The 11,178-nt window shown below is 40.2% G+C and overlaps 1 pseudogene; it reads right to left on the bottom strand.

The window, feature by feature from the left end:
• Window positions 1-3,550: 3,550 nt before the first annotated feature.
• Window positions 3,551-3,724, bottom strand: LOC148373562 (U2 spliceosomal RNA; annotated as a pseudogene).
• Between the last annotated feature and the right edge of the window lie 7,454 nt (window positions 3,725-11,178).

Here is an 11,178-nt window from a genome sequence, read left to right as displayed (position 1 = left end):
GCCCTGATTACATTTTTTTAATTGCTTGCAATGGCAGAGCCACGTTTTTACGTTTTGTTGAAAATGCTGGCAGCGTGACAAGGTACTGGTCAGGTTCTCTGTGCGCAACGCTTGTTCCTAAACATTTTTTCTGCTCGCAGAGAGTTGAAAAATGTTCTACATTTGGAAAATGTGGCACTCGTCAATGTCACATTTTACCCAGACATCTAGTCACAGTGCTGGTGGGCAGGGACAAACAACCCGACAACCAAATGGCATTGGGGGGAGGGGCTAACTGCCCAAGAACCCTTCTGACTGACAAAGATACGTTTTTTTTTAATAATTTACATCAGGGGTGGGAAAACTACGGCCTGTGTGAAGTTACATTAAGATGCTGCATGTGAGTCAGACCTTGGCAGTTAAGGAATCCATGAACTGTGAAACGTTCTAAAGTAAATTGTTTTAAACGATATTTATTTAATTCAGAATCTAATTCAGTGGGCCTTCGGTGTCGTGCGTGATCGTCTGCCGGAAGCAAGTGAGAGAATTTGGAACGTGTGTGTGTTTTATGGGAGGCAGGGGTGTGACTTCAACATGATTGTTCATTTCTTGCGGAGTTCCGTCACTTCCTGTAAGTGGAGTCGGCTGGTGGCATTTCTTCTACACCGTGAACGAGATATAATTCTGTGTCGAGCACAATAACACCTTTGTGGCTCCGCTCGAATCTTCCTATGTATGGGGAACACTGCAGAAGATGCTGCAAACAAACCAAAACAAGAAACAAGAGCATCACTTTGGCTGGCAATAAAATGCAGGCACACAACCAGGTTGTCAATCACATTGTAAGAGCCTTGAAGTAGATGACTAGAAGTATTGGTCTTTTCAACATAACTGAGAATAGCACCACGACAAGTGCTGGTTGTGGGGTGGAGAGGGGTTGGCTAGGGGCTAAAGAAAGCTGCCACGTAGCACCTTTGACAGAGTTAGATTTGCATATATTACTTATTCTTTGCACTTTTCTTAGTTTATTATAGACAAGACTGCAATACTGTGCATAATCACACAGAAACAGTCTGAGCTGTAAAACATCCAGTGACATTTGGCGGGAGATTGGAGTTTCTTTTTCATTTTTTGACACTAACGAGTCCTCAGCGGTGAGGCAACGCTCCCATTAGCGACGTGTGCTCGAATCCGCCTTCAAAGCTCGTTAGGAATACCAGGCAGCCTATCTTGTTTAAGAATAGTGTGTCTCTTCGTGGAGTTTGAGCTTTTTGTTTTATTGTTGTATTTATTTTATAGTGTTTTTTATGGGATCATTGCAGCAGTTTGCTATGCTGTGTTATGTGTGCTATTAATTACCTGCCTGCTGATTGCTGAACACGCCTGGGAGCAGAGCACACACCAAATTGGTCTGTTGTCGAATAATCATTTGAGCCATTAAGGGTAAACATTTTTCCCATCTTTGACTGACACTCACTCATTTTCCTTCTTATTAATGGGGGATTTATTAAAGCTCCACCTTTTAAACAATCACAACAAACGTGTAGCAAGATTTGCTGTAGAATCCTCATCATTATTGGTATACAAAGAATGGCTCGATAGCCGTCTCGGTTTTAAAGGGACAGTGAGTATTATGTCACTATTTGATGTCGTTGAATTGGGAAATGGAACCAAAAACAAGTGCTAAAAAGCACAAGGAAGAATACAAACCATGTGACCAAAATGCATGATTTTACTTCTCATTTTTTGCCCAGCCTTTTTGAGGTTTTTCGATATACGTAGCAAGAAGATGGCGAGACAATTATGTCAGCTTCCTCTAGGTGAGGCTCATATTATGTCAAACACATGCAAATTTCTCCATCTACCAGTGTATCTAAAAATGTATTTTTATATGGTAGTTCATGTATTTTTGAAAATAATTATTTAAATCAATATTGTTTTTTTATATGAATGATGATTTTTACCAGTAGAATACGGTAAATGACACACATTTCATTTGACTTGTTCAACCCTGTTTAAAAGATACACACTTACTACCAATCTCAAATGTTCTGGTACGCTTTTCCTGTTATTATTTTGTTCTATTTTGGCTTTGACATTGGTGCATTTCTCTTCCCCGAGTTGCCACCTTTGCGCCGGATTGCTACGAGGATGCGATGAATCAAGCGTTTCTTTTTGTGCTATTTTAAAAAGCCCCATATGACATTTTCATTACTTTTAATACAGCCATTGCAATTTCAAGTGTAATTAATATTTTCAAAGTAATTTTCTCAGCTCACACAAACTTATATGTAAAGCAAAGCTATTGTGAAAAGATATACAGTCATAATTATGAAGTAACGAAATATGTTGTTGATAACTCTCTTAAAAGATTTTCTGTCTGCAGCAAAATAAGAAAACCAATACTTAAAAATGATTTGCCAATTCAACAAGATTTTTAAAATAAATATATACATAATGTACAGTTTATAAATAAAAAAAATGTACGAAACGCAAAGTCCTTTACCATTCAAAGAGCCAGTAACTATAAAGTTAGTTTTTCAACATCGATATGAAAATCGATATGAAAACCGCAAGTGATGCAATGTGTATTGTTCTTCGTGATTCCCTAAACTTTGTGAAAAAAAATAGATATGTTTTTTTCCCCGAGTAAGTTAGAATCTAGTATGACGAGGTTCGGCTCATCTCAGGTGAGCGGCATGACACCTTACACCGAAAAACAACAGGTACCAACTGATGAAGGTTCTGTACCTGAGTCAGATCAGGAGGCTTTTCCAGCCATTGGTAACGATGTAAACGGGGGCATGGTTTGTTGGATCCTGTGCATAAGAAAAAATTAAATCACTCAAGGTGTTGGTTCTGAAGGAAGATTGGATCCGGCAGCTTGGAATGGTTGGTGGTCGGGAGCTGCAGTGCCCAATTTGGCCACCATAGGGAAGTAAATATGCCACGACAGTAGATTAAAATTGGTTCAGCCGTTTCAGAGCCTAAAAGTGACATACAGAAACACAGACACTCAAATTGGAATTCATGAAGTAGTTTAAACAAGATTAGATTTTCATTTTATTGGATTTCAAAATGTCACATTATTTTACAAAATAATTGTAGTATACAAATAAAAATGACTGGACTTGACTTGACTTGACTATACAAGGGCCACTTTTTTCTCACCGTAATTAAAAGGGACAGTTTGTATTATTTAACCCCCTCCTCAAAAATCCTGGTCCCAGTATTGCCTTCTTTCTTGATTCAGAATATTTGTGAGCCTCACTCTGCATCTGCAGACGTTACATATTTCGTAGGTTGTACTTTATTTGTGCAATGATTGTTTAGTGGAAACATATTGCTGACCATAATCCAAAAACATTGGATGCAAGTGGAATAAAACCGGGTTGGCGGCAGTGAGAGGGGGGGGGGATTTTTAAGGGTTATTGTTCTATCTTCGTTATTCTTTATCCATTATCCGTTATCGGTCAGTTCATAATACGCTACAAAGCCTATGAGCCGAGACACTTACTCTCAGCCAAAAGGCCAAGCTAAGGTCCTAGCCCTGAAGCCTTGCTGCGATCATTGCGAATGCACCGTTCCCGGAGGTACTGCAATACCGGGCCGATGCGTGGAGTGGACAGAGCAAGCTCTTTTTCCATCCCGGATTGCAAAAATCAGCTCGACGCAGTATCGTTAATATTCTCTGAAACGTCTACGTATACTACACTTGATCTTAGCCAAAAGGCCGAGAAGCATGCCAATTCCTAATCTCTGAACCAGCATTGATGTAGATAAGATTAAAATAGGCATCAGGTTTTATTTCATGACCACACTTTGTATAGTCATGGTATCAGAGACAAAAGTTAAAGAATGGAAAAAACAAATTCGTTCTGCAATAATAGTATAAAAGAACATAATAGAATCTATTCTCATCGTAACATGTGAAATGTGTAATGAAATTAATATTATTAAAATAATCTGATGAATCTGCCTTTTTGTGTGTTATCCATACAATTTTTGGTCCCCTGAATAGGATTAGAAACTCTTGCTGAAATAAACCCAAGTTCTACCCTGTTGCAAAGTTTACGTTGAGAAAAAGTGAAAAATAATTTTATACCAAATGTGTTATACAAGAGTGTGCCTTACACATGATTATGATCATTAGATTCAAAATATGATGTGAATTAGAAGAGAAAATCCAGAAATTGTGAATTAAATGAGAAAGAATTTTAACGCTGAAAAGATATAACCTTAAACATGTTTTGAACTTTTCGATTTACATATTGAGTGAGGCACAGCCTTGCCTGCCTCCCCTGACTGCACGTCACTGAAAATAGCTTTTCAATGTTAGCCACTGTCAAGTCAAGTCAAGTCAAGTCAAATTACATTTATTTGTATAGCCCTTAATCACAAAATGTCTCAAAGGACTGCAAAGGATTACAATTACACCATCGCCTGATCTTAAACCAACAACCACCAGCAAATGGCCTCTGTTGTCTTAGTTTCCCCCCATCATCAATATGGTTTGGAGATGCTGAATAGGAAAAAGCCCAGTAGCTGAACGAGGCAGATTGCAATCAGATACACTTTGGAGGTTCTACCGACCACCAGATCAGCCAAGAATGGGGACAAAAAAACAACCTGTTTTCAAAGAAACACACAAAGTGAGATTGAACTGTATTCAAATAGATAGAATGAAAAGCCACAATAGCTTGTGTGCATGGACTGATGTACCGATGAATTGATGGCTAGATGGTGGACAGACACTATGTCCGTCAGAAATGTCTTTTGTAAACAAGTTGTTGGATCAGCAGCCTGGTATTTTGCAGGCGTATGGACAGACAGATCGATCAACTCGATAGCAGCCTTCATTTCCTTGTAATGGTCAGTGTTGACCTTCTAGGCATTGAGTGTTTCTCCAGAGTGACGCATCCATGCTCAGTCTTCTTTGGAAAACATGCTTACTTTCATTAGGGCCTCCTTGCTGTTGTCGATGCAAAACAGAGTGGACCTTTTGCGCTGATCGATACATATAAGAATGGAGCTTCTCCTTGGAGACTTATCAACGACAGGAGTCTATTAATACAACACTCCAGCCCCCTCTTGTGCTGTACTTTGATTTGAGAAATGCGGTACAGTGATGACTTCAGTCCTGAAATGAATGCATTTTTTCAAAAATTCAAAAACTTGTAACATAAATCATCTATCCTCCCACAATCCAAAAACATGCATGTCAAGTTAATTGGCTGGTTGAAGTTCTCCCTAGGTGTGAATGAGCGAGTGAGTTGTCTCTCTCTGTGTGCCCTGCGACTGGCTGGCAACCAGTTCAGGGTGTCCCCTGCCCACTCCCCGAAGACAGCTGGGATGGGCTCCAACACCTCCACAACCCTACTGAGGATAAGCCGTGCAGATAATAGATGAATGGATGGATGTATATATAAATCCCGTTAACATTGACTTGTGCACCCGCACTGCTGTTTCATTAACAACATACGCCAGCCTATCAAAAATTCAAGTCCACGTAACACAAAGCCCTCCCTGCGTTGCCCCTGTGATAGCAATAACTGCGTGCAGCCTACTGCACAACATAATGCACAATACTTTGATATCAATGACAAAAAAGACAAATAGATTCAAAATCCGCGAAGCAATGAACCAATGATAACAGAAGTGCGATGTAGCGAGGGGTCCTTGTATATACCTTATTGAACACAAAAACTCAATGTTGCTGATCATGCATGATATTCCATCCCCTGTGAGAAGAAGAATTGGTAGGATTAGTATGTTGATTGACTTTGTTTTAAACCTCAATTACAAAACCCGTGCTCTAATTTTGCATCTTTTCACTCACCTCGCTGAATAATTCCGTTAGTTATTTTTACCTCAAAGCTCAAGTGATCATTGAGTGTTGGCCAGGGGATTTAGTGTGCATGTTGTTAAATAAATATAAAAATAAATGAGTAGACGCCACCTTAACTCACTTGTTTTGATTTCTTACTAGAATCTGTCTAACAAGCGTAAAGGAGGATAACTGGAAAATAAAATCCAGACCTTGGAGATGCGAGGCTACAGAAAACTTCCAGGCATCAGCTACTTGACAAATGAAACGGTGCACAACACCACCAGAGGGCATATTGAACCCTACGAAGAACTGTTGTCAACTGTGTGCCGACGTAAACTTCAGTGGTATGGTCATGTCACAAGATCATCTGGACTGACCAATATCATTCTCCGAGGCACAGTCCAAAAGGGCAGGAGGAGAGGAAGACCAAAAAAGAACTGGGCCGACAACATTAAGGAATGGACTGGTGCCAACTTTTCCGCGACCCAAGAACAGCCCAGGTACCGTCAACAGTGGAGAAAACTGTCCGGCGAAGCGTCCTCATTGGTGCCCTGACGACCTGGTTAAGGGATCGGTGAACCGGGAACTGGAATCTGTAATATTTGCGCCAAAATGGCAGTATTGAATAACCACCTGGGCGCTGCAACAAATCTGTGGACTCTGTCAGGTCATTTGGGTTCATTACCCGATGATGAGCTGTGAGAGCTTGTCTGGGGAAAGTTGGAGGAAGGGGGGTGGGTGGGGGGTTAGGGGGCTGGTGTTGCTGTGGACGGCAGTGCCCAAGGGTGGCGTCACTTTCTCGTTATATGTGACAAATGATTCCCAGGCCTGCACTCGGCTCTTTGAATTATGGAAGCGGGTGTGAGATCGCTGACCACACGTTGACCCCCGGGCGATGGCAAACGGTGAGAAATGGTTGGAGTCAATCTTTCAGCTCTGCAAAGAGAGAAGACAGTGAGGGAGACGGCCTATTAGCGGTATCATGACATTACAACCGAAGCAATTCTTAGCAAGCTGTACTGAACTGTTCCTTTATTATTTTTTTACTTGTGGCATATCACTGTTTTGCTTTAAATTGTTGCTTCATTTTTTTGGTTTCACTGTGCACTCGGCTGAAATTAATCAGTGGAAATTTAAGTTTAAATCAGTGCTCCGCAGTCCTTTCTGTACCGGCTCGGTAGTAACATTAGTGATAATTATGCAAACAATAAGAACTACCCTAAATCAACTGTATAATCAAAAGACTAGTAGGAATCCAGATAACATTGGAAAAGGCATTTGAATTTATCTCATCATCAACATATTTTTACTCACAGTACCATGTTGTACAACGTTACTTTGGCTTAACTTTTCCCCATAATGCTCCATTACAATATTGTACAACGTGGCACTTTGAGTAAAATTGGTGTAATGATGAGATACAATCTAATGCCTTTCCCTATGGCATCATCAATCCTATTTATCAAAAGGTTAGGCTATAGACATGCTCTCACCATTGCGATCTGGGTTTGATTCCTTTTGCAGCTAATGCTGGGAAAATGTGGTCAGCTACATTTGTTGATTGATCTATCATTGCTAAAATGCGGTAATATATTGCTGTATAACCTCATGTATAACGGGTACCCAAACGATTAGTTTGTTTTGAGGTTCAAATTAATGCGGTTAATAAGTTTGTTTGTTGATATTGGACATTTGCAAAGGAGGATGGCTGTTACTTATTTTGACTATTATTGTCCACTGTTGCTTGTTGTTTTCACAATTACACATTGTCACTATATTAGTTTTGTTTTTACCCCTGAAGATATAATAAAAAGAGAGTACTCAGATGAGGGCTTTAGGACGGGATGGAATTCTCTCTTATGAAGGCCACTCTCTTGCAAGTTCAAAATCTGTCATGTCTCGCACGGTTGCCATGGCGCCTGCGTTTGACCCTGCTTTGCTTTTTTGGTCCGGTCCGTTTTTTTTTGGTCAACTTTGCTTTCTCCAATAAATTTCGTGAGTAAGTTTACGCAAATGAGTTCTTACTTCCTGCTTCCCGCTCCTCTACGTGACAAAATCCACTGATGTCTTTTCTGCCTGTTTTGAGTGTCCTCTAAATTTTAAACTGAACAACAGTCTTTGCAAAAAGTAAAGGAATCTTTTATCTTTCTGTGCAGCCTAGTATAAAAAAAAAACCTTTCCATGGCCAGGTGGTTGCTGACCACTGGTTACAATAAATAAGTAGAAACGCCAAACCAAATCCAAAGAACATTGGGACTTATTTAAGGTTCCAACTGATGGCTGGTGGATATACACTGGTTTTTCCTTTTTATTTTGTGTCTGCAACATGTTTCAAAAAAGCTGGGAATTGGGTAGGCTTACCACTGGATTACATCATCTTTTGTGTTGTAGCAGAACTCAACTCATACATTTTCTTTGAAATGTATGTACTATCTGCCTGACAAGCATAAATACCGTATTCCAATAAAAAATCAGTCAAGTTCTTAAAACAATTGCTTCTATGCAGCCTATATATCAGTGGAGAGTCTTGCCAAAATATTTACAAGTTCATCTTGACATAACCTAGGATTTTTTCCCCCAGTGACAACAGCATACCGATAGTTTCCTCTCTCCTTGACTGTCGCTCTCTGTTGTTCTCTCCTTTTTTGCTCTCTGTGTCTCACTTTCTCTATGTCTTTCCTCTGCATTGGTTTAGGAGTAACCGAATACACGTAACAGCGTGATGTAACCAGGATACCAAAAAATGTCATTTTATGCCGTTACAATTTCAAGAAAAAGAACACTTAATCAAATTACATCTTATTTAGTCAAAATAATTTACGGGCGTAAAATTGTATTTAAAACTATATTTATGTATACATTATGCACTAAAAGACGAATTGCGTCATAATTTCACTGACACGAAAGGGACAGAGTGTCACGACCGGTATAAGCAATGCTTTATTAAGGGATCGGGGAAGTCAGGGCGAGAGGAAAAAAAACAGCAATCTGGTGCTCGCTGGGCAGGAGGAGCGGGAAGCCCTCGCGAACAAAGCATCGTCGGATATCGGAACAAGTCGGTAAGCCAGGACGGGAGACAAAGCGTGGTCGGAGATCGGGTAGCCGGAACGAGCCGGAAGCCAGGGATTGATACAGGCAACAGAATTGGGCAGGATACGGGTGGCCGGGACAGAAGAACGGAGCTTGGATCAGGGATCGATACAGGAAACACAATCACGATACGGGTAGCCAGGACAGGAGGACGGTTCTTGAATCTGGGATCGATACACGAAACAGATTCAGGATACAGGTAGCTGGGACAGGAGAATGGAGCTTGGATCGGGGGTCGATACAGGAAACAGAATCAGGATACAGGTAGCCGGGACAGGAGAATGGAGCTTGGATCAGGGATCGATACAGGAAACAAAATCAGGATACGGGTAGCCGGGACAGGAGAACGGAGCTTGGATCGGGGATCGATACAGGAAAAAGGTTGGGATAAACGGGAGCCAGAGTCAAAAGTGCTTGCCTTGCATGCGCTGAGGATCGCGGACAGACTGACCAGGAGTGAACAAGAATGTTGTGTTTAAATAGGAAGAGGACTAATTAGGGAACGAGTGGCAGCTGGGGCTGAACGAGTGAGCGCAGGTGAGGGCAATTGGCAAATCATGACACAGAGAGAAATTAAGTTTACACACGACGTGTTCGAAGCAGCTAGGCAGCAATGTTGCTCGCTAGCGAGGCGTTCATGATAATTTTGTAAATTGGACGATTTCCTTTTGGAATTTTGCAGTTACTTGTTGATCAAAACCCACTAATTGACTACTTAATTATTATGTTGTGATAAAGGGATCCCAGTTCGAATCCTGGCTTGTCCGTGTTACACGTCGAAGTGTCTTTGGATAAGACACTGAACCCCTAATATCCCCAATAAGCAGGTTAGCGTCTTACATGGCTGCAATACAAGGCCGCTATTGGGAAATGTGAAGCACACTGTAAAGCGCTTTGGGAAGTCATTGACTTGAAAAGCGCTATATAAATGCAGATCATTTCAGATCAATTCATAATAATTAACCCAAAAAATCTGACTACTTTCAAGAGGATTGGCATCCCCATTTCAAACAAGTGAAAATGTTTGATGGCAATTTAGAAATTTAGAAAGTTAAAAACAATATTGGGTTCTTAATGCCCCCTTAATGTAAACTAAAATTAAGCATATCTTGCCTGTCATGTGGAAGAGAAAATTTTACATCGCTTAATAAACTATACGCCATGGTTAAAATTTGAATACTTTTTTGTAGGACTACAAATAAGTACCTGACCTTGGTTTCCTCCAATTCATTTTCAAAGTTACATTGTTCTATTTTGTTAAACACAATTTAGTATTTTTATCTATGTTGTTTTTGTCTTTGATTAGTATATTAGGTATTCGAGTTATCCAAAAGTAATTGAAAGTAGTCCAAGTACATTACTACATTGTTATAGTTAGTAGGGGCTTTAATTTACAGGTCACTAGCAACTGTATCGGATTACATTTTTAAAGTAACAAAGCTCCTCTGTTTCTCTGTCTTCTTACTTTGTCCCTCTCCTTCTTTCACTATTGGTATGTGTCTTCTCGTCGTATCCCAACTCACTGTCTGAATTCTTACTGCCTCTATTCACACTTTCTCCCATTATCTTTATCTTTTCACTTCTATTTATTTGTCACTGTCAGTCCACCCATGTGTACCTTATGTACCATTCAAAGTATGTTGCATTTCAAATGAGAAGCAACAGTTTTCAAAAGGTGTATGTATCAAGTGCATGTATAGTCTTTGTTTTATTTTGCTTTCACATCAGCCCTCTTGAGATCTGAGATTGGGAATAAACTTGACACCTTTGATAAATATTTATTGACGTTATTTGGTTGCTTAATGTGGAGCTCACTGACTCGCCTGCATACAAACAGTGTTTGAATATCAAATATGTGAATACACGTGAAAGCAAACAAAAAATCTGCCAATCGACAGCTCCTGCTTTGTATATGTGTGATTGTACAATTGTTGAAGGTGAGATTGTCTGTCATCTGATACACGATGAGCTGTGATCAATTCTCTAAGCCGTTGTCTTTGGGAAGTACTTGGAAAGTCATGAGTGAAAACAGAGCAGCGTGTTAAACATTTGCCTCACACTAACTGAATGCTGATGTTGCGCAAAGACAGTGGGCGGACCACGTCACCTAGCTTAACAGGGCCCGGATGCTCTTATGACGGCCAGGGCGACGTGCATATTCCAAACAAAGACATTGATGGAGATTAATCTTACAAACAATAGTGCCTGAGAACACACAGATTTGAGTTTCTCAGTGGAACGCTTTGCATCTTGCACATGTAAATTCTTTATTATGTAAC

Source organism: Urocampus carinirostris, chromosome 1 (genome assembly GCF_059441175.1).
Source record: "Urocampus carinirostris isolate Australia breed hairy pipefish chromosome 1, RoL_Ucar_1.0, whole genome shotgun sequence".
Lineage (NCBI taxonomy): Eukaryota > Metazoa > Chordata > Actinopteri > Syngnathiformes > Syngnathidae > Urocampus > Urocampus carinirostris.
This window is presented reverse-complemented; position numbering and strand designations above follow the sequence as displayed.